Raw genomic sequence first — 24822 nt, forward strand, 5'->3', positions numbered from 1 at the left:
CAGTTTAGGACCTGCTCACGAATCGCCTTGGTTTTTGTTGTAACATCTTGTATTCACTGTCCCCTATACGAAGGTACAAGTTTCCTCAGGGGCAAGTCCATACTTCCTGAAAAATAGCCTGAAAGTTGAAAAACAAACCCAATGACACCATGTTTATGGGTGGAAGCGCAAGATAATTCTGGAACAGAAATGCCGATTCCGGCCAAAATTTGGCCTTCGTTATATTGTTTCCAAACTTAGTTTAAGTTCGTAGATAAGCCATATCGGTCCACTCCTTCAGGTACCTACCCCACAAAAGTTCAAAAATATTCGGAAAAATTGTGCGCACGATAACTCTTGACCGATTTGGTCCATACTTTACACATTCTCATAATATCTACCAGATATAGATCAGGTTCGAATATGAGAAAACACCCCGAAGGGTGTAAAAACCCCCTATGGCACCCCCATGGTCTATGTCGGTCCATTCCTTTAAGTACCTTTTCCGCAAAAATTTTAAACTTTAATCCTAATCAACATTTTTGTCGGTTCATACGACCAAAATTTTGAAACCCCCTAACTACATAAGTTTTTTGTGAAAAAAAGTGTTTCAATTTGCCCATGCTGAGGGTATATCTCTGTCGGCAAAGCCGACTGATACTTTTTACTTGTTTTTAAATTTTTTGAAAAAAATAATAATAATAATTTTTGGTATTTGTAAGGTTTGTTTATTGGTGTTTGACCTTGTTTAAATAGTTAGTACGTATGAAAAACTCAAAAACTCTCATATTTTGATGTAAAATATGAAAAAACTCAATTTTTAACTTTGACTTTGAATTCCTCTGCAACTATTAGACCGAATTCAAATGTTTTCAATGCATCGGAAAGCTGATTATGTTATCTGTCGCATTATGAAAATATCTCTATACGTTCAAAAGTTACAGAGTTTTGACTTGGAAAAAACGATTCTGAGGCACTGTGCGGTAAATATATATATTTTAAAAATATTACGTATTTTTAGTATTTAAAACTACAATTATACCTCCAGTATAAGTCATGGTATCTCAATATTGTGTGGTAAAATGCGAGGTTGGTCTACTGTTATAGTAAAGTGAAAATATATGTATATGACATATAGACGTTGTACTCTGTTATTCGGAAAAAATCCAAGTTGAAAAAATTTTATCAATATGTATTTGTAAACGTTGCATTCTAATGTGAAAATCCTCAATGAAAACATAACAAAAATCTTTACGATAAAACTTGATCTGCAATGTATGGAGTTTACATACAAAGTATTAAATCGCAGAAATCTAAACCCAATGATTTGCTTAATTTTTGAAAGCCTTTTATGTGATGATGCTACCTAATGTTTAGTTTCTAAACATTAGTTTGACTTTTTTTTGCACTGTGGCGTTTGTTTTTCACTTTTTTCTATGGCTATGGCAAGTAATTAATGTAAATTACAAACGGAAGAATTAAATAATGACGATAGAGTGATAATTTTTCTAGCAATGCAATGATGAATAAAGAGTTTGGAAAATGTTGGCAAACAAAATCGAAAACAGAAAATAATGAAATTTCAAATTACGTGCTACATGCAACGTCATTGAAAATTTTCTGTCGCAATGCATTTATTCAAACGAACATTTGAGGGTATACAGAAGTATAGACATATTTATATGTATATGCACATGCATACGAACATATTTGTATAGAATTTACCTGTGCTGGGGGTTTTCTGTGGTGCCGGTAGCTAGCAAAACAATAAATGCCATTTTTTACCATTAATTGCATAAAAAAGCTCAGTAAACGACATATCTGAAAAAAATGAAAAGAATACAGCAGCGGCAGAATGCTGAAGGCGGTGGGGTTTTTACAATGTCACATGCATTTTCTTTTGTAGGAAATTACATTTTGAGGTTATTTGTCGTCTTCTATGTTTTAAGAAAACACTTTGGTGTTTGGAGGCAATACTGCAATTTTATTACTAAAAAATATGAAAGTAAAATCGTATAAAATTTTCCAGCGTTGAGAATATTACATATAGGGCGGTCTCCTTGTCAGAAACTACTTTCGGTACTAAACTGTTCTGAGAGTTTTTTGTATCTTAATTGAAGAGCAACGGTTAATGTATTTTCGAACACTGGAAAGGAGCAAGATTTGGCAACGTTACGTTGACTGACCCGAAGAGGTGTGCAAGTTATTTTAATCGACAGTTTGTCGAGTACCCCGAGAGTGGCAGAGCGAATAGAAGAGTATTAGATCTTTTCCTATCGAATATGTCCCACCATAATTAACAATGGATTAAGTTGTGAATACCATCAGGAAGGCCAATGCTAACACAGCTAGATGAGACGGAAGTCGAATACCTCACTAATGCTCTTAATCTGTCACTAGCCACCCACATAGTTCCCGACGTCTGGAAAAAGGGCAGGGAAGCCAGGCAAATATGCCAGCAAAGGTAATAGTACAGACCGAATTCGCATTTGTCGCCCGTAGCAAAGACCCTTGAGGCTTTAATCCTACCCAGCGTCAGAAATAGGTGTGCAATTTCCGATCATCAGCATGTGTCACGTTAGCAGCACAGCATGACAACAGCGCTGTATGCCATCTCCTCCCATACTAGTCGGGGACTCAATCAGAGCAAGCCGTGTGATAGAATAATTATGGTGGCACTCTGCTTTCCAAACACCTTTAATACTGTCAAGCACTCCATGCTGGTTGAGGACATCGAGCAGACTATCCTCCGGTCAAGATTGAAACGTTGGATAATCAATTATATCCAAGAAGTCCAAGCCACGTAAAGTTGGGGTGATATATCTGGAACTGTTTAACCTCTACCTCTCCTATATTCCAAACCTTCCAGAAGGCATTAACATCATAACGTGTGCGAATAATTGTTCGATCTTTGCGTCAGGTATATTTTCTGATGTCATTTGTAAAATGCTGACTGAACTTGCCAACTTTTTCTACGCGAGGAATATGTAAAAATCAGCCACTAAATCTACGACCACCCTGTTTACCATATAGACTGCAGAGGTGAGAACAGAGTTGAATTTTATGGTCGATGGTAGCATAATTCCGACCATAAACTCCACAAAAATTCAAAGGGTTACATTCGACAGTATGTTCATGTCGTCCGCGCATGCCATAGCTATCTACGACAAGCTTAGATATAGGAATAATGTCCTCAAGTCCCTAGCCGGCAGCACTTGGGCTGCAGATAAATAAACCTTGTTGACCTCATATAATGCGATAGGTCGGTCTGTGGTAAGCTATGAGGCGCCAGTATGGTTACCGTATATGAGCGCAACGCGATGGAAAAAATATTCAAACAATTGAATTGAAATTTTTATTTACAGAATTTTGTGGCCCTTTTTGGAGGAGGTACTTAAAGGAATGAACCGACATAGTCCATTATAGAACTAGATCTTATGTTGGGAGTCAAATGTTTTCGATAGATATCGCGCCCACTAGTCATTTCAGTGGGTCATCGTATAACTTTTGGACCAGTATCCCAGGAAGCATGGACTTGTCCACGAAAAACATAATATCGCTGTAAACAGGACAACAGCATCGGTGTACATTTCCAAAGGATCTTCGAAGAAACCCTAGACAGCACTTAGACACAAATGTCAAACTTTTGTGAGGGAGGTAGCCTAAAGAGAGGACTGATATGGGTAATTTTAGAAGTTAACCAAAATTTGGACAAAATATTAGGAGATTCAAAGTTTAGAACAAATTGGTTGACTCGTTCCAGAGATATCGTGCATACCATTTTAGTGACATTTTTTTAAATATTGGGGGAAGTAATGGAAGGTGTGGATCGGTATTGCCAATTTTCGAACTGAAACTAAGTTTGGACAAAATATGACGAAAGCCAAATTTTGGGCCAAATCGGTTGATCAGTTCAAGATTTATCGTGCCCTCCAGCCACTATATATGGTGCCATAGGTATGGACTTGCCCCTGAAAAACTTTTACTTGCAAGTTGCTTCAACAAAAATCAAAACGATTCGAGATCAGGTCTTAAAGTGAACTTATCCGAAATTTTGTGTGTGAGGAACCCTAAGGAGTGGACAAATATAGTCAATACTCGAACCTGATCTACATCTGGTGGATGTATTGGGATTTGTAAAGTATGGACCGAATCGGTTACTCCCTTCAAGAGTTATCGTGTGCTCAAATTTTTCGAACATTTTCGGTGGGGGGATAACTGATGGAGTGGACCGATATGGCTTGTCTTCAAACTTAAACTTAAGTTTCGAAAAAATATTACGAAGGCCAAATTTTGGTCCGAATCGGCAGATCCGTTCGAGAATTAACTTGCGCTCCAACCACTACACACGGTGTCATAGGGGTTTTTTAAACTTTCAGTCTATTTTCTCAGAAAGTATGGACTTGCCCCTGATGAAACTTGTACCGTCGTATGGGGGCAGTGAAAATAAGTTGTTACATTTAAAATCAAAGCGATTAGATAGCAGGTCCTAAACTAAACTTTTCCGAAATTTTGTGTGGGAGGTACCCGAAGGAGTGGACCGATTGAATCCATATTGAACCTCAATGAAGTCTGATGGAAATTTCATGATGAGATATGGTGCGCATAAATTTTCCGAACATTTTCGAACTTTTGTGGGGAAGGTACCGGAAGGAGTGGTCCGATATAACCCGTCTTCGAACTTAAACTAAGTTTGGACAAAATATTACTAAAGCCAAAATTTGCACAGAATCGGTTGATCCGTTCGAGAGTGATCGTGCGCTCCAGCCAGCCAGACGGACAGACGGACACTGCTAAATCAAAATGGTCTGAAACGCATTTCGTCCACACATACTTGGTGTCTAAAACCATTATTTCGATGAGGCACATTTTGCCCGTATGAAAGTGTATAAACCCTCGTTAGCTTAAATGCTGAGGGTATAACCAGTCAGAATGCCGTTCTCAGAACTGCAAAGGGGTGCCTCCTCATGTTTTCAGTGGCATGCTTTCATTGCAGTACTTGTTCGAGTGTAGGTAGGACCCCCACGACTTTATGGTTGTCTATGAAGACGACTTTAAGGTCGCCTATAAAGATGACTTTTAGGTCGTCTACAAAGGCGACTTTAAGGTCGTCTATAAAGACGACTTTAAGGTCGTCTATAAAGACGACTTTAAGGTAGTCTATAAAGACGACTTTAACGTCGTCTATAAAGACGACTTTAACGTCGTCTATAAAGACGACTTTAACGTCGTCTATAAAGACGACTTTAAGGTCGTCTATAAAAACGACTTTAAGGTCGTCTATAAAGACGACTTTAAGGTCGTCTATAAAGACGACTTTAAGGTCGTCTATAAAGACGACTTTAAGGTCGTCTATAAAGACGACTTTAAGGTCGCGTATAAAGACGACTTGAAGGTCGTCTATAAAGACGACTTGAAGGTCGTCTATAAAGACGACTTGAAGGTCGTCTATAAAGACGACTTAAAGGTCGTCTATAAATACGACTTGAAGGTCGTCTATAAAGACGACTTGCAGGTCGTCTATAAAGACGACTTGAAGGTCGTCTATAAAGGCGATTTTAAGGTCGTCTATAAAGACGACTTTAAGGTCGTCTACAAAGACGACTTGAAGGTCGTCTATAAAGACGACTTGAAGGTCGTCTATAAAGACGACTTTAAGGTCGTCTATAAAGACGACTTTAAGGTCGTCTATAAAGACGACTTTAAGGTCGTCTATAAAGACGACTTTAAGGTCGTCTATAAAGACGACTTTAAGGTCGTCTATAAAGACGACTTTAAGGTCGTCTATAAAGACGACTTTGAGGTCGTCTATCAAGACGACTTTAAGGTCGTCTATCAAGATGACTTTAAGGTCGTCTATCAAGACGACTTTAAGGTCGTATATCAAGACGACTTTAAGGTCGTCTATCAAGACGAATTTAAGGTCGTCTATCAAGACGACTTTAAGGTCGTATATGAAGACGACTTTAAGGTCGTCTATAAAGACGACTTTAAGGTCGTCAATAAAGACGACTTTAAGTTCGTCAATAAAGGCGATTTTAAGGTCGTATATCAAGGCGACTTTAAGGTCGTCTATCAAGACGACTTTAAGGTCGTCTATCAAGACGACTTTAAGGTCGTCTATCAAGACGACTTTAAGGTCGTCTATAAAGACGACTTTGAGATCGTCTATAAAGACGACTTTAAGGTCGTCTATCAAGACGACTTTAAGGTCGTCTATTAAGACGACTTTAAGGTCGTATATCAAGACGACTTTAAGGTCGTCTATCAAGACGAATTTAAGGTCGTCTATCAAGACGACTTTAAGGTCGTATATGAAGACGACTTTAAGGTCGTCTATAAAGACGACTTTAAGGTCGTCAATAAAGACGACTTTAAGTTCGTCAATAAAGACGACTTTAAGGTCGTCAATAAAGACGACTTTAAGGTCGTCAATAAAGACGACTTTAAGGTCGTCTATAAAGACGACTTTAAGGTCGTCAATAAAGACGACTTTAAGGTCGTCAATAAAGACGACTTTAAGGTCGTCTATAAAGACGACTTTAAGGTCGTCTATATAGACGACTTTAAGGTCGACTATAAAGACGACTTTAAGGTCGACTATAAAGACGACTTTAAGGTCGACTATATAGACGACTTTAAGGTCGTCTATAAAGACACACACATTTAGGTTCACCACTCCAATTACTGTTTTTTATACAGTCATGGCCTGAGGTTATTTAGCTGTCGGCAAAGCTGACTGATTCTTTTCGGAGTCGGGTCCTGAAAAAATAACCGCGGTCTTTAAGTAGAACTCTATTTTATTTTAGTTGTGTAAAACGCAACACCCAAATACAGAAGAAAGTACCAAACCCGTCGCCACTACAAACGATTTTAAAATGCCTGCACTTGTCTTTTACGAAAAATTAATGTACGGATATTTATTTTCGTTCCAGCAATTAAATTTTATTACCGAAAGTTTCAAAATGCCAGAAAGTAGTTGAGAACTTCTTGCATAGATTCCGTGGTGGTTTCTAAGCATTTATGCAAAAACAAAACAGAAAAGAAAAGCCAAGCCAAGCCATGTATGCGAACAAGCGAGTTATGAAGAAAAACTTCTTTCTTTCCCAACATAATGCACATAGGCGATAAATATAAAGATATGGCTGGTTGTTCTTAAATTTCACCACTTTCCATACCAGTTTTTATGGACTGGATATCTGTTCTGTTCGTTCGGTCAGTTCTTAATTGTAAGATTTCAAATAATGTTTTTTTTTTTTCTTTTTCGATTTAAATTATTTTTAATGTTGCTGTTGTTGTTCTTGTTGTTTATGAACAAACATTAAGAACCAGTAGTAGATAAATGAAGAGAATAAATCTTCTTCTTTTAAACGGCATGTGTGTAATTACGAGGCTTGGAAGATAAGTTGATTTCTTAATACTACTCCTATACAAATGGAAATTAAAATATTTCAGTGACTAAAGTAAAATATTTACCCCTCTCACTTGTTATCGCAAACCTTCGAAATGTTCTTAATTCAGAAAAGAACTTCTAATAGGAATTCTATAATTTAATGCAATTACAACATCCAATCATAAAATGTAATACACCTATCCACTAACGTTCCTCGTATGTTTAAACGAGCCTATATTTGAGAAAAAAGTCGTAAACATGTTCTTAACTGTGTTCTGTTTTTTTTTTTCTAAAGAATTTATCCATATCTACCAACTACCTTCGTAGATTTGTTGGTAAAATTGAAAAAAAAACGAGTTAGATAAAAGTAATAGCTATGTAGCTGCAGTCTGTTGTTCTTCGTTCAAGATATGGTCCATAAAAACAGCATTCAATGCCACAACATTTACGCTAGATAAGCGTACGTGGTCGAAATGTACTGTTGGCCAACAACACCAACACAAAAGTTGTTCATATCTCAATTACTAATGACAGCAAATAGCTTTTTTTGGGATGTTGCTGGATGATGGATGCTCTGTGTCATGTGCCCAACATAAACGGCAAATACGTGCATATGGAGAAAGTGTCACAAACCAAATACCAATTTTAACCGGATTTTATATTCCCAACTATAGGCAAATGATCACATTGAAGAAGGTTATTCGATTTTTATCGGAACATTTTGTGCGCATTTGATGCCATACCAAGGGCAAAGATGGACCTTCAGATACTGTGGTGAACATGGTTACGATTACCAAGTGCACTCTATTATAGGAAACAGTATGCTCAGTGTTCATAATAATTGTTCCACAAACATTTCAGAAGGGACAAGAGTGACTTCTCTCATATCAGTTAGTGCACCCTGATTCATATTAGCTCAATTATATGGGACTTACTGTTTATCACCGAGTCCGAACGGCGTGTCTTAAGATACCAGTTGTAGAGAAGTTTTACATGGCTAAGATAAGGAAGATTAGGAAATGTCGCCACACTCCGAGGGGTATTTTGCCACCGTTGACATTGAGCGTGCAAGGCGGGTGTGCATACCATTGTACCACGGTGACAACCAGTGTTCATACCAAACAAATAACACTGTGAACACAAATTTTGGGGCAGATATAATTCCTTTTGGAGATGAAAGCCCTTGGTGAGTATATTAAGAACCCTAAAGGACAGATCCGCCGTGTGTCGAACTTCCGCGTTATGGCGTGATGCAGTTTTTGCTAGAGACCCTGTAAGCCATCAGGAATTAGCGTTATATCTGTGTTCACTGTTGCTTTAGCTTATTTTTGAGATAACATGTCTGCAGTCAAATCGAATGAGGATTATTTTCGTAGAGCACTTAGACCGTCTAACTCGCTTCCTTCAATGTCCTTTTCGTCCTTTATTTTAAGAGCAGCTATAAAAGTACCAAAAGATGACGTTTTTCAGCATCGAAATGTTCTGAAAAAATTTCGCTCAGGAAATTTAAGGTACGGCTCTCATTGACAACTAATCGATTTTGTTGCGTTTTTGTGGTAGTTTTGTGTGATATAACGCTAATTCCTGAGGAAGCTGTCGGTGACTTCATCACGCCATAACTCGGAAGTTCGACTCACGGCGGATCTGTCCATCGGGGTTCTTAATATATTCACCAAGGCCTTTCTTCTCCAACAGGAATTTTCCGTGCCCCAGACTTTCACATCCATTTTGTTGCACAGTGTAATCAAACCAAACAAGTTAGAACGGCTCAGAATCTTTTTTCCTTGCCAAAATTCTGTAACTTTTGAACGTATAGAGATATTTTCATAATTCTTTTTTTGTTAAACAGATAACACAATCAGCTTTCAGATAGATTTTAAGGGGTAAAATTAGGTCTGGTAGTTGCAGAGAAACTCAAGGTCAAAGTTACATTTTTGAGTTTTTATACCCTCAGCCTTTAGGCTAGAAAGGGTATATACATTTTCATACGGGCAAAATGTGCCTCATCGAAATAACGGTTTTAGACCCCAAGTGAAATGTGTTTCAGACAATTTGGAGTTGATTTACAATGTCCGTCCATCTGTCTGTCTGGCTGGCTGGTGCGCACGATAACTCTCGAATGGATGAACCGATTCGGTTCAAATTTTGGCTTTAAGTTCGAAGATGAGCTATATCGGCATGGACTCAATCGGCTCACTCCTTCGGGTACCTCCCACACAAACTTTCGGATAATTTCAGTTTAGGACCTGCTCTCGAATCGCTTTGATTTTTGTTGCAGCAACTTGTATTCACTTCCCCCCATACGACGGTACAAGTTTCATCAGGGGCAAGTCCATACTTCCTGAGAAAATGGGCGGAAAGGTGCAAAAAGCCCCTATGACACCTTTTGTAGTGGTTGGAGCGCACGATAGCTCTCGAACGGATCTGTCGATTCGGTCCAAAATTTGGCCTTCGTAATATTTTATCAAAACATTGTTTAAATTCGAGGATGGGCTATATCGGTCCACTTCTTTAGGTACCTCCCCCACAAAACTTCAAAAATGTTCGGAAAAATTTTACGCGCGATTGGAGTGACCGATGTAATCCATACTTTGCACATCCTAATATATCTACCAGATATAGATCAGGTTAGAATATGGACTATATTTGTCCACCCCTTCGGGTACCTCCCACACAAAATTTTTGATGAATTCACTTTAAGACCCGCTCTTGAATCACTTTGATTTTTGTTGAAGCAACTTGCGCTCGCTGCCTCAATTACGGCAGTAAACGTTTTTTCAGGGGCAAGTCCACACTTCATGATAAAACATCCCGAAAGTTGCAAAAAACCCCTATTGCACCATATGTTCGCCCACACTTTGCATATTGTAATATTTTTTAGAATATGAAATTCGAAAGTGCTGCTTATAGGTCCACTCCTTCCGGTACCTCCCCCACAAAAGTTCGAAAATATTCGCTAAAATGGTACGCGCGATTTCTCATAGACGTAGCAACCGATTTGGTCCAAACTTTGGATCTCTAAATATTGTGGAAATTTAGTTTATGTTCAAATTTGGGTCCTATCTGTCCAATCCAGCATTTTTGTGTGGTTCGAGGATCCTTTGTACATTTTACCGACGGTTTTCCTAGTGGCCCTGTTTACAGCGATATTATGTTTTCCGTAAGCTACTGTGTGATAAAAAGCCCTATCTATCGATATCCCCGCAAATGTTTAAGCTTTATTCCTATTCATACTTTTGTCGGTTTATACGCCCAAAATGTTGAAAAATTTTCAATCCACACAGGCTGAGGGTATATCGGGTATATCTCTGTCAGCAAAGCCGACTGATACTTTTTTACTTGTTTTTTACTATTTTTCATCAAAATATCAGTGTTTTTGTGTTTTTTATATCTTCCTATATATTAACACGTTCGCGGACGCAAGCAAATTCAGAGAGGTGAAAAAAGTGACACCCAATTATTTTAGAAATTACTTTTTTGTTTTTATTTATTAATTATTGATTATTATTATTATTTTTTATTTATTATAGAATGTATCTTGTTGAAATAAATCGTATTATGTATATTAATCACCAAAATTTAAGATTGTATACAAGTAAATGAACAAAAATTGACTGACAATGTGAATGCTATAGCATTCACGTCATTTTGCATCGGAATGCTATAGCATTCACGTCCGCGAACGTGTTAAAGATGGTCAAACGCCAATAAAAAGACTTTAAAAATACCAAAAAAGCTAAAAAAATGTAAAAAATTAATTTTTTTAAAAAAAATTTATTTTTTCAAATTTAACTCCTCCTCCTACTCCTTGGGTTTTTACAAAACGTATATAACTCGTATAAAAACTCATATTCTTAAAAAAATTTCCATTTGTGTAAAAAGGTATAATTCATATTGGAAACGGCATGGAAAAAATCACACATTTTTACCCATATAATTTCAATAAATTTAAAAAAGTGTTAAACGGACGGAACTAGACGGGTACAAAAGTATATATGGACTGAAAAAGGGAACTCTCGGGCATATTTCTGTGAAAACAGAACATTGTTCCATGTTGTTCCGCAAAAGTTCTAGTCCACTAAATTTGCAGTTTCATAAAATTTAGTACCTGTGGAAAAATAAAAAAGGCCACAATCCTACCTACCTTACAAAAACCAATGAACACAATATCTGTTGTAGTTTCCGAGAAATAGCTACTTCTTTCTCCATAAATTTGCAAAAATTAAATATTTTCCAAAAATGGGAAAAATTTTCGTTTTTAGGGGCACCCTACACCTTCCAATATTTATACCCTCAGCATTTATGCTAACGAGGGTATATAAACTTTCATATGGGCAAAATGTGCCAAATCGAAATAATGGTTTTAGACCCCAAGTATGTTTGGACGAAATGTGTTTTAGACAATTTTGAGTCGATTGAGCAATGTCCGTCCGTCTGTCTGTCTGGCTGGCTGGAGCGCACGATAACTCTCGAAAGGATGAACCGATTCGGTTCAAATTTTGGCTCTCGTAATATTTTGCCCAAACTTAGTTTAAGTTCGAAGATGGGCTATATCGGTCCACTCCTTCCGGTAGCTCCCCCACAAAAGTTAGAAAATGTTTGGAAAATTTGTGCGCACGATAACTCTTGAAGTGAGTAACCGATTTGGTCCATACTTTGCCCATCGTAATATGTGTACTAGACTTAGATAAGGTTTCAATATGGACTCAATCGGTCCACTCCTTCGGGTACCTCCCACACAAAATTTCGGAAAAGTTCAGTTTAGGGCCATCTCTCGAATCGCTTTGATTTTTGTTTTAGCAACTTGTATTCACTGCCCTCCATACAACGGTACAAGTTTCATCAGGGGCAAGTCCACACTTTCTGAGAAAATAGCCTGAAAGTTGCAAAAAACCCCTATGACACCGTGTGAGGTGGTTGGAGCGCAAGATAACTCTCGAACGGATCTGCCAATTCGATTCAAAATGTAGCCTTAGTAATATTTTGTCCAAACAAGGGAGTAGCCGAATTGGTCCATACTTTACACATCCTAATATGTCTACCAGATATAGATCAAGTTCAAATATGGACTATATTTGTCCACTCCATCCGGTACCTCCCCCACAAATTTTCGGATAAGTTCACTTTAAGACCTGATATGGACTAACTTTGATTTTTGTTGAAGCAACTTGCATTCGCTGCCTCAATTACAGTGGTAAAAGTTTTTTCAGGGGCAAGTCCATACTTCTTGATCAAACAGCCCGAAGGGTGTAAAAACCCCTATGGCGCCATATGCAGTGGCTGGAGATCCATTCTTTTTAGTATCTCCTCCGCAAAATTTTTGATCTTTAATCCTAATCAACATTTTTGTCGGTTTAAACGCCCACAATTTTTAAAACCCCCTAAATACATACGTTTTTTGGGAAAAATTTGTTTCAATATACACAGGCTGAGGGTATATCTCTGTCGGCAAAGCCGACTGATACTTTTTTACTTGTTTAACCTAATTTCTTGGTTCCTTAGTTTTAATATGTTTACTATCGAATCCCATATAGAAATTAAATATCTTTGACAAAACAAACTTTTGATTTTTGGCCAGGAAAATAAATTTCTGAACCACCGTGCGGCATTAAGCCACTTTAAGGCTTATTCCCAGAAGAAGTGGAATGTGCTAACTGAAGAACATCACTTTATTTTAAAAATCGATGTTTTCTACTGATTCAGAATTTGAAATACCAAGTTACAGGCATTACATTTCAACGATGTGTGTAATTACTCACTTACATAATGTGCCCTCAACAGGACATTTGTCTTATGGGCCGAACTAAGAAAAGATATCCATTGCTCTATATGTTGGAATAACGCGCTTTTCGATCTCGTCTTCCACTTGTTTACTCCATCGAAGCGTTGCTCTTCCAGTTCTGTGTGAAACGCCAAACGCGGCCCGTATTTATATGCCTTTTTAGCGAGTTCATCATCGCTCATTCTTATGACATGGCCTAGCCAACGCAATCGTTGCATCTCGATACTGATGTCTGTATAAGTTATATAGCTCGTTGTTCATACGTCGTAGATATTCACCGTCAACGTAGATAGACTCGTAGATCTTTCGAGAATTTTTTTCTCGAACACACCAAGCACTGCCTTGTCTGCTAGAGCAAGTACCCATTAGGGTTATGACTTTTTTGCAACCTCATATCCCTGTATCATAGCGTGATGAGTTTTGCCATAAGATTACATAAAATCTTAATTATAAGGTGATTCGGTGAAAAAACCTCACGCACAAAATGATTTTAAAATTTGAATTTATCAAAATTATGGACAATTTTTTGAAGTCACTGAAAACATATTTATAATTGAGAATAAACTTTAGAGCCACATGAGATAATTAAAATGACATAAATTTTATTTCTCACTATTTTTTTCTACAATTCTGAGAATCGTAGAAATGTCGTAAACGCTTTTATTCAAAAATATAATTTTTTAGCAAAAACAAAAAATTTAAAATTTTTTCAAAGTGACTTTTTTCGCGACTTTTTTAATATTTGAATGAAATAAACGTTATTATAGTTGTTAGTAGGCTTATATTTATTCATTCGTGCAACAAAAAATAATTTTTTGAAAAATTTTTTTTTTCATTTCATATATTTTTTCAAAAAATTATTTTTTTAAAATCGATTTGTGCGTGAACTTTTTTTATATTTCAATGGAATAAACGATAGCATAGTGATTAATAGGCAAAAGTTCATTCATCCCTGCTACAGGAAATCATTTTTGAGGAAAAATGTCAAAAAGTCATAACCCTAGTACCCATGCTTCGGAACCATACACAGAAAAAAAATGTACCCATTTGATAACAAAATTCAAAAATCTGATTAATTTTTAATTGATTTTTTGACAATCGTCGATAAAAAAAATTGTACTTTTCGTTAGAACTTAGTCCCAATTTACATTGGGCGAGTTTACTTGCGGCAATTGTCATTTTGTAGGAGAGAGAGGTGAGGCATATGGTAACCCTTTGTCTCTCAGCACCCTCTCTCACCTACAAATTGACAATTGCCGCAAGTAAACTCGCCTAATGTAAATTGGGACTTATTTGATAAAGCAATTCTCATATTACTAGGCGTTTACACCAGACAGTTTGTCTTCCAATACAACTCTGATTTACTAACACATACATACATTTGTCGGTTGTCTCCCAGCTGTCCATCAGTTTTTCACAGACAGCCGGGTTAACAAATTTTTGACATTTTTGTGAAAAAGAAGTAAGACGATAATTCTAATGTGGTGAAAACAAAATAATATCTACAAAAACAAAATATGTGAACGGAAAACGAAAAGAAATCGATAATTTTCATTCATAATTTTACAACTGTTTTTGCAGTTGTCTGGTTGCCTACATCACACAGACAAGTTGTGGGATTTTGACAATCAATACATGAAGTCAACTGTCCTGTCATTTGTAAACGCAGGGTTAACTAAGAATATTGTTGAATTTTATTTTTTTCAATCGATAAAATATTTTTCATATTAACAAACTTGTTTATCTATTTTTTAATTTTTATTTGATAATATATAAAAATGTTTGTTAAATATCAAAGTAAATATCGATAAAAATACATATGTTCATATTTACAATTATTTTGTTGATTTTTTGTTAAATACAAACCCAAAAGCCTACAAAAGCCCCTGCTGCTTTATTATTTTGCTGTCTTTACCTCATCTTAGCCGGGCGGTTTATATTCTATACAATCTTCAGGGATTAGGTATGCGGTATCTTCGTTGTCTTCGCTACTATTGAATACCAACAGTATGGAAAAAGGCTCTTTCCGTATCCTAAGCACACTATATGTATCAGTTGCCAGATTACTGGGGGTCTCTGGTATCCAAGTGTGGATTTTGCGGCTGTTTGTATGGAGTGGACCATACTTTGCCATTGTGCTGATATGTTACCGGGACTATACTGGTAAATTTCTGGGGGAAAGTTTTGTAGCCTGAAAGAAGACTTAATACTAAAAGTCAGTCATTACGGTTAGATAATGTGGCTAAAACCTAACGAAACATGGAAAGATCTACACCATTTTGAATACCAAATATCCTAGAAGCTGTATCTCGATTTCTATGGACCGACATGGTACTATCGACTCAGAATTTAATGCTGATCAGTATGGTGGACGGTATAAAAATGGGTTATTTAAGAAATTTTAGCAATCGTATCTACTAAATAAAGAGACAATAAACCATAATGATAGCCTCAGATTTTATGCTTACTGCGGTATATTGTACTTTTGATACGAGTGGTTAGTTTCGAATATTATTTATATCAGTTTACTCCTTCGGTCACCTCTCCCACAAAATTTCTAAATTTTTCGGAAAAATGCAAGTTTTAATTTTTATTTACAGTAGGTTGTCCTCTCTTATCCTTATAGTTAATTACAAGTTTGTTTTGGGGGCAAGTCAATACTTTCTGAGATAATGCCTGAAAAGATCTAAAAACTCTTCCGATACAAACTAAAATGCTTGATATATGCCCCTCGGAATCTTCGACCTGGGGCCGTCACATCAACAATTATGTGTTTTTGTTCGTGTATTTTTTATCATAGGAGAATGACACCCCCGAACTCTTTTGGTCCGAACCGATATAGAGAAGAACCCCAGATCATCCAGCACATGCCAACATCGTAATGGATGTAGGGATTGCGATAGGAGTTATGATGCTGGCTGCTGCTCTAGAACATCTCGCAACGTGTCTCCAACTTCGTCGTCGTTGTTGCTTAATCTGTCTCTGCGTCTATCTCCAGTTCTAGGAATGTGACTGCTTCGATGGGTTGTAACGACAAAGCTACTGCAGTGTTTTTTCTGTTTTGTACGGGGTCATCGATTCTTGTCATATAGAAGTTTAAAAGGCTGCACCATCCCGAGCGTAGCGTAATTGTTCAAAAACTACTCTGGTGTGTCGTGGCAGCTGTTGTTCCTCAGCCGCGATAGACGGGGAATGTTCTCCGAGGACCGCATTCACATGATAGTTTTTTATGGCATCTGTAAGTGCTTCTGTGTGAATGACATTTAAACCTGCTTGCAAGTAACTGCATCAATACCATGCCACTACTGCATCAATACCATGCCATTGTGTTGCTGTACTTGAAGAATCTTTGTTACCTTACGTATATGGTCCACTGAAAACAGACTGTTGCAGTCCTCAGGACGGCATTCTGACTGCTTTGAATATTTATCCATTCGCGGACCAAACTGGTGCCGCATAGCATACCACTGACCAACATATCGCGTTATATGTGGTCTACAAGTTTTCTTTATCTGCACCCCAAGTGTTCCTACATCTCAGCTTGTCGCAGATAGTTGTGGCATGCGAGGACAACGTGAACATGCTGACGAATGTTACCCAATAATCTTGGGGTAAGTGGTGGTGGGAATTCTGCTACCATCGACCATAACATTCATCTCAGCGCTCACCTCTGAAGTCCATGTGTTGAACAGAGTGGCCGAAGAGTTAGTGGCATATATTTGCATATTCCTCGCGTGGAAAAAGGTGGTAAGATCAGTCAAATAGGAGTTCAGCGTTTCACAAATGATATCAGGGAAAGTACCTGACGCCAAGATCTGCAATCATCCGCTTACCTTACGATGTCAATGCCGTCTAGAGGGGGTAGAATACAGTAGAGGTAGAGGTTAAACAGTTACGGAGATATCACACCACATTGGGGAACTCCTTGTTTCACTCTACGGGGTTTAGACTTCTTGTTCCCGAATTCCACGTACGACTGTCGTCCACACATATAATCGATTAGTCAACTTTTCAAACTTAGGAGGAGGGTAATCTGCTCAATGTTCTAAAACATCGTAAAATGCTTGACAGTATCAAAAGCTGTTGGAATCCTTGTGTGGATTCAGTACGGGGCCACTTTGCCCAGACCACGATGTGGGCGGATATCGACAGGTTGAGATCATGACAGAGATGCACTAGCACATTCAGGATTTGAGAGTGATATAAACGTTGTGCACAATTTTATTATACCGGCCCCAATGCTCCAACTCTTCAGATGATTTAGCCACTTGTTCTGCTGTGCGTTCAAAAAAACAAAAACAAAATACATGTATTTTGTTTTTGTTTTTTCTAACGCCGCGCAACACGCAATTAATTAGGTAAAGCCTTAAAATGAAAAATATTTCCTTTGTAATTTTTTTCATTTGACACTTTTTTCCTTTATAAAAGTTTTCGTTTCACATTTTCATAGAAACAGAATTGAGCCCCAGTAGTGCGATTCTCTAACACATTTTTTGAGTTACCGACAAAAATCGGTTACATTAAAATGCAAAATTATGAATGAAAAGTTCAAATAAAAGTTGACAATACTGTTGCTGTCGGTAGAACTTTACGACTACTTTTATTGGTCGCTAACTTACTGAATAATATCGTTAATTACCGAAATCACAAGCATTTTAATTTTAACGATTTTTGTCGGTAACTCAAAAAATGAGTTAGAGAATCGCACTACAGGTGTGGCACGATTGTAATATCTGGCGAACTGTGTCACTCTCCGTTAATTCTTGTATGGGCTTCCTCATTGATCGTGAGCAATCTGCTCAGCCATCACTATACCACTCTGTAGTGCGATTCTCTAACTCATTGCACATAAATTGCAAAAAATGGTGAATTTTTAGGGATTGGAACATCAACTGCTGGTGTTAAGTGCTGTAGGGAGGATCGTATTCGATTCGATCTCGTATTCTGATGACGACGAATGCTCACTGGGGGTTGTGTTCACGCAACATGCAGCAACATAGTCCCAGTTGTAGTCCCTCACATGGAACAACAAATGAGATGCCTTTGGCGTCTACAGCATCTCAGGGAAATTAATGTGTGGTGGTTGTGGATGTGACAATCCAAGCACGTGTATAATGACAAGGATCTAAAGAATCGGGAGCAGGCATTCCGGGATATGCTGCTCCAAATACAGAAAAACGATAGAAATACAAACATATGTACACTGAGATGATAGCCGCTGGTATGTGGTTCCGGGTAAATCCGGTATCGAAATATCCGCCGCCGTAGGATATGTCGTTATAAATGACTTCGTTACAAGCGATATTAATTTGTTTGGTGGTCTATAAAGGGCAGAAATTTGGGACCTTTGGATTTCGTCGTTATAACCGATTTCGACTGTACTTACAAATCAACCTACTAACCCATTATTTTAACCCGAAATAAGTAGTTATTGTCACTAAAATTCGACAAATAAGTTGAAGAAGAGCATATGTTCTCTCTTTATTGCTCTTATTGTTACCATGTTTCTTTAAATATTCTTAAAGTAATTCTCTTAATAGGCCCATAAAAATTCGATTCAAATTCAATTTCATTTTCTCAACCGATAAAACAAACAATCAAATCAAACAAAATGCTCTAATTTAAAATTAAATACCGTTCAAAGGTAAATAAACAAATACAACAACAAAGAGTGCGGTTAATACCCTTAAATATTCTACCTGGATCTAATTACACCTCCTACACTCATTCCATGTCATTCATCATCATTTCAATGGCCGGCAGGTCGAAGATGTATGACTAAGACCCTTAGAATGAGGGAGATAGGGAGAGAGAGAAGAAGACCAATAAACTAAAGGTAACAGGAAATTTCAAGGTATTCCAACACAATGCTTGTGAGAAGAAACAAATAAAACCTCCAAAGAAGGAGAACACCATAAAAAGAAAGAACAAACAAAAGGGAATAAAATTGAATCCTTTGTTTTCCCATTAAATTGGAATAACGTCGGATTTTGGTTTTCTTTTCATTTCACAGAATTTCTTTGTTAGTTTTACAATACACATTGTTCTTCCTCTTTCTTCTGCGGGATAACAGATTTGGGGTTGAAAACTCTGTTGTATTGTTTGCATTCAGTTTTGCGCAATAAATCGATAAATGTCCAGCTTATGTGGGTTTTCACGCATGCTTTGTAACAAAAAAGAAGAGTTTTTTCTTGAGTTATTTATCGCTGTGAATATTAGCATGTCCAATGGATGGACAGTGAGCTTGGTCACATACATATGTGTGATCAAATGTCGGATGGAGTTAGCCATTGTAATGAGGTCCCATTTATCTACACCTTTTTAATTAGGTAGTTTTAGGAGAATGTATGCTCCTGTAGCTGAACTCAGGATAGAGCTTCGACTGATTGGGTCTTCCGCACCAGGGACGTACGCAGGATTTTATTTCGGGGGGGGGGCACACCTTGACCAAAAATTATGAAATTAAAAAATTTTGTGTAGCGTTACATAAAGCTATTTTAAAGGGTTTTTTGTTGATTTTATTTCATATAAAAAGTATATAATTTCACACAAAGTATATAATTTCAATAGAGAGAGTTTACAATATTTTAGATATAAGTTTGAAATTTGGAACAGATTATAATAAATTAGTCTTTGGATGTTTAGAATTGAAATGCACCATATCAGAACACGTTCAGTATAGTCCCCATACAAAAATTCCGCCTGGTATTCTGAAGTTTTTAACCAAATTCTCCAACAGAATTGACGCAATTTATAAAAAAATCTTTCAAATGAATATTACCCGTAAACGTAAACCTACATACGTTTTAATGTATCCCAGAATTTTTAACCACAGTAGCTCTTATTTGGCATTTTCGATTCTATTTCAAAGATTTTCAGTATATCTTCTTCTTTAGAGTACACTGCGTTCACTTGAATAGAACCCCCTGCAAAATTTTTTTCAACCTCCATTCTTTTCTGAATTATACAAGATATGAAGTTTTATTATGTTTTGCTTTATGTGTTTAGAGTAAACTCAGTCATTCATTTGCATTCAAATCCAATTTGTATAAGAATTATTCAAGGAAAACAAAATAAAGTCAAAAATTGAAGTAAAAAATGTGGCTCATTTGAATAGAACCCCCCTTTAAAACTTGGGAATACAGAAAGATTGTATTAGAATATCGATGTATATTCAATCTATATTAAAAACGAAGGACTTTCCTGATTAAGGATACAACCGTATATCCTGCTTTGGCAAGGATTCTTTAAATAATCAGGTGTAATGCATAACAATGCTTGCTTTTTTCTTTCAACAAGTTTATTTTTGGAAGCGTACTGTCTCCTTTAGTCGTATATTTTACGCATAAGTCATTCCCATACATTTTAGATAATATTTACCACTGTAAAATATGACGGCCACTCCAGGATATCGGCATGTCTTATCAAAAATTTAAGTGCAGCGATACCAACTACGACTCATAGACTCCGAATTCTACTCGCAGCACTTTTTGAGACTACGAAATCCACATTAGGTCTCGGCAAAATTTTAGCTAAGTCCTGACAAAATAGGTTAAGCCGAAAAACTGCATCAACTGATATTCCAATGGTTGTTGTTCCGCCTTTTTTCAATCTTAATTGTATGATTAGATGTTTATGAACTCGATGACATTTAAAACTTTCCAAGGACAATGACTTCTGTCGGCACAGCGGAGGCAAACATATGAACATTCATATCCTTTGTTTTCTCGAAAACGAGTTAAAAAAGTATCAGTCGGTTTTGCCGACGTAGGTATACCCTCAGCCTGTGTGAGTTGAGACTTTAATCTATAGACAGATCGAATACGGGCTTCATAACCAAAATCTTTGTCCTAAAAATTCTGTATTCAGAGAGTTTCAGACAAAAATATCGAAACATTTGGGTATAAAACTTCACGATTGTGGGCGTTGCGAATAAATACTTATGTTGAGCTCATAAAATTGACTTCAATAAGAGCGCAAAAGTTTTGCACTTTTGTGGAGAAGATACCTGAAATAATGGCCCATTTTGGAAGTGGACCTAATTTTAGAAGTAATTCCTTTTGATAATTATGGTGTCAAGCCGTCATTTTAGTTGGTCATGGTAAGATTACAACTTTGTTAATAATAGAAAAAATTCTGGTGGGTATGCTACTTATAGCAGATATTACAACTTTATAAAGCACAATAATAATTTTTTCTCCATTAAATAAATAATAAAAAAGTAAGGTAGTAAACAATTTTCTAATTGGTTTTAGAGATATACTCCACGGAAAACACTTGATATATCTTACATTTTGTCCAGTAAATAGTCATTTCATGTACTTCCAATCTGCACAATACTAAACTCGTCATTTTTTGAATACAGAAAGAGCTTAAAACCTCAAGACCTTTATATTCATTATAGAATTTCTAGAGCCTTTATTATTTTTGATTATAAAATAACATGAGATATGAAAGTAATTCAGATTTTACTGGAAGTTTTTTTCAAAAATAGTATTCAAACAAAAAAATTTTAAATATTTCTTAGACAACTTGTACATAAAGTAAATTTTTAGTACATAACCTTCAGAACAATCGAAGTTTTCTTTTCAAAATTCCAAAAATAATTTTTATTATTTTTATTATTTAGAGAAAAAACGTATTAATTTGTTAAAGTAGCTCAAAAAATTGTAGTCGACCAAACCATTTCGGGGGGGGGTTCGGGCCCCCAGTGCCCCCCCCCCTGCGTACGTCCCTGTTCCGCACTACTCCAACAGGAGACAGGAGAGTGGATTTATCATGGTAATCAATTCGGGCCTAATACAAATTGAGGCGGGTGCATCGTCCGTATCTTTATTGGGATAAAACCTCTCGTGTTTGCATTGGTAGCTGTCGTTCTTCTGCTGCAATAAAGGAGACTGGTCTCCGATTACGGAATTCACATTGTGTCTTTATACTACCTACGAAACTGCATCAGAGTGAATACTTTATAAGCCTAGCTGATGGGCTCGTTGATCTAGAGATTCTCGTTTGTAACTTTGGATCTCTCTCTAGATCATCATAGAATATCTCTCCTGACATGTCTCTCCATCGAACAGATTGTGGCAGGCAGTAACACCCAAGCATCTTGTTCTGCCAACGCACCGGTAAAATCGTCGTTTCCTCACGAAGATGGTCTACCGGACTCACGAGGAAGCACCCTGTTATAGTCATTATAGTATATAGTTGTTCCACAAACATCCCATAAGGGACAAGGGAGACTTCTCTCATATCATTGAGTGCACCCCGATTCATATTAGCTCAATGATATGGGACCTACATTTTATCGCCGAGTCCGAACGGCGTGTCTAAGACACCACTTTTCTAGAGAAGTTTTACATGGCTGAAATACTCAGAAAATGTCGCCAACATTACTGAGGGGTATTTTGCCACCGTTGAAAAGTGTTTTGATGTTGCCTGGCCGGGGAATCGAACCCACGACCTTATGTGTGCAAGGCGGGTGTGCATACCATTGCACCTGTTATAGTCATTAGGACGGTATTTTGGTGGGCTTGAATATTCTTCCACTGTAAATAATACGGGCACCCTTTCGAATCTATCACTGTCACGCCGTAGAAAGTAATAGTCGTTCTATCATCCTTCTTTCCCATATTCAAGAGTGATTTAACCCTTGCCCACAATTTACATAGTCAGTTGCTAATGTTTCACTTTTTCCGCGTGGCACGTGCTAACATCTTCCGATTGTGCCCAAATTTTGGCAATCTTAAAATCTAACAAAACTAAACTATTTAGGGGGGTGTCGCATAAAAAACAGAAATCGATTTTTTCCCTAAATATCTAGCCGTTGCATAAAGTCATTAAAATCTCTTGTTTTTATCTATTTTCAGAAGCAAACGCAATCAGCAGCAATTGGCGGTAAGTTAATTTTTTATATTACATACATATACATGTTCAGTAGTATGTATCACCGCTAATATTTGACACAGATTTGTAAAGATTTGTAAACTACACGAAGTTAAAAAAATGCGGTCTCAAAAATACTCCATATTTCGATAATTAAACAAACAGTCAACATTCGATATGCTTATAACTTTCTACGTGACATACGGTGAAATTGTTCATCACGCTTGACCGTCGCTCATTAAAAGTGACAAAAATTCAAAACGAATCGAAATGAATGATGAAATGGATGACTCGAACGTAGAAATATTAGGAAGGAAAATATAAGAATTTGATGTACTACCTCATCATGCGATATAAGGTAATACATACGCGAATAAATTTTTTTATCAAAATTGGGTTTATTGTTTTCTTAAGTAGTTTACACTTTTAAACCAATTGTTGAAACACATTTTCCACCCCCATTAAGACACTTCCAAGAAGTGGCATCATCATCATCAGTGTTGCATAGGCCAGAAACTTATCGTGTAGCCCTCATTATGTAATCGTTCATGACCCCTCGACTAACACTTTGAAAATCCGACAACCGGTTTAAGGAAGGCCGAGAACATCGACGACGATCCAGATTACCTCTAATAGAAATGTCCAGAAGAGCCAAGACCGAAACATGCACGTCAAGTTCGGTCAAATGTGAAGATTTTCTTCACTATTTACTTCGACTGCAACTGTCAATAAGGAATACTACTTTGAAGTAATGCGCCTCTTGCGCGAAGCAATTCGTCCGAAAGGCACAGAATAGTGGAAAAACCAATCCTTGCCTGATATGTGTGGATATGGCGTGTAATGCTGCTGTGGTACTATGCATTTTCCAGAATCCATGTTGATCCTGGGCAACTGGGAAACAGTTACTGATCATGGGAGGGAGTAGTGCCTCTAGAATCTTTGCTACTGGCGACAGGAGGGAAATCGACCAGTACGAATAGCCTCTGCTGGCATCCTTACTTGGATTCAGTAGCAGGACCACACTGCCCAGTTTCCGGCTTTCTGGTACAATATGGGTGGCTATCAATAAATTAAGGACGTTTGTCAAATACTCAACTCCGGGTTTATCCAGTTTCTTAAGCATTAGCATTGATATTCCGTGTGGATCCAACGCTTTGGAAGATTTCGCGTTTCGGATGACGTCTGCAATTTTGCTCATTGTAAATTGTGGTGGTACCTCCTTGGCTGGGAGGGCTCTTATACGGCGTAGCTCACTCCTGTTCGATTTATCATTCTCGGGGTGCTCTATGAATTACTGGTTAAAATAACACTCCTACATCTTCGGATCTAGCTCTGTCATACGGTTGAAAGTAAATGCCATTCTATTATCCTTCATTACCGCATTCGAGAGTGATTTAACCGTTGCTCTCATTATACCCTCCACCATAATATGGAGGGTATAATTAAATTTGTCATTCTGTTTGCAACACATTGAAATATTCATCGGAGACCCTATAAAGTATGTATATATTCTTTATCAGGGTAAAATTCTAAGTCGATATAACTATGTCCGCCTGTCCGTCCGTCTATTGAAATCAAGATACAGCTCGCAATTTTCAAGATAAAGCTTTTTAATTTGGTATTGAAGTTTCTATTACTCTTAGGATGTTTGGTATTACAAATGGGCTATATCGATCCACGTTTTGATATAGCCCCCATAGAGCGGTACCACCCGATTTTCGGTATTTTGAAGGTTTTAGCATCATTATCACACCGAAATGGCTGAAATGTGGTACTTAGTCTTCGT

At 37.2% G+C, this 24822-nt stretch overlaps 1 protein-coding gene across 2 annotated transcripts in view; it reads left to right on the forward strand.

Moving 5' to 3' along the window:
- blot (solute carrier family member bloated tubules) overlaps positions 1-24822 on the forward strand; it is a 273169-nt gene that overhangs the window by 22102 nt on the left and 226245 nt on the right. For both annotated transcript variants that reach the window (XM_073986027.1, XM_073986031.1), the window contains exon 2: positions 23021-23048. The gene's annotated coding sequence lies outside the window, so the exon portion shown is untranslated. The remainder of the gene's footprint in view (positions 1-23020; positions 23049-24822) is intronic.

This window comes from Musca autumnalis, unplaced genomic scaffold, assembly GCF_047663935.1.
Source record: "Musca autumnalis isolate F117 unplaced genomic scaffold, ASM4766393v1 scaffold_4, whole genome shotgun sequence".
NCBI classification, from domain to species: domain Eukaryota; kingdom Metazoa; phylum Arthropoda; class Insecta; order Diptera; family Muscidae; genus Musca; species Musca autumnalis.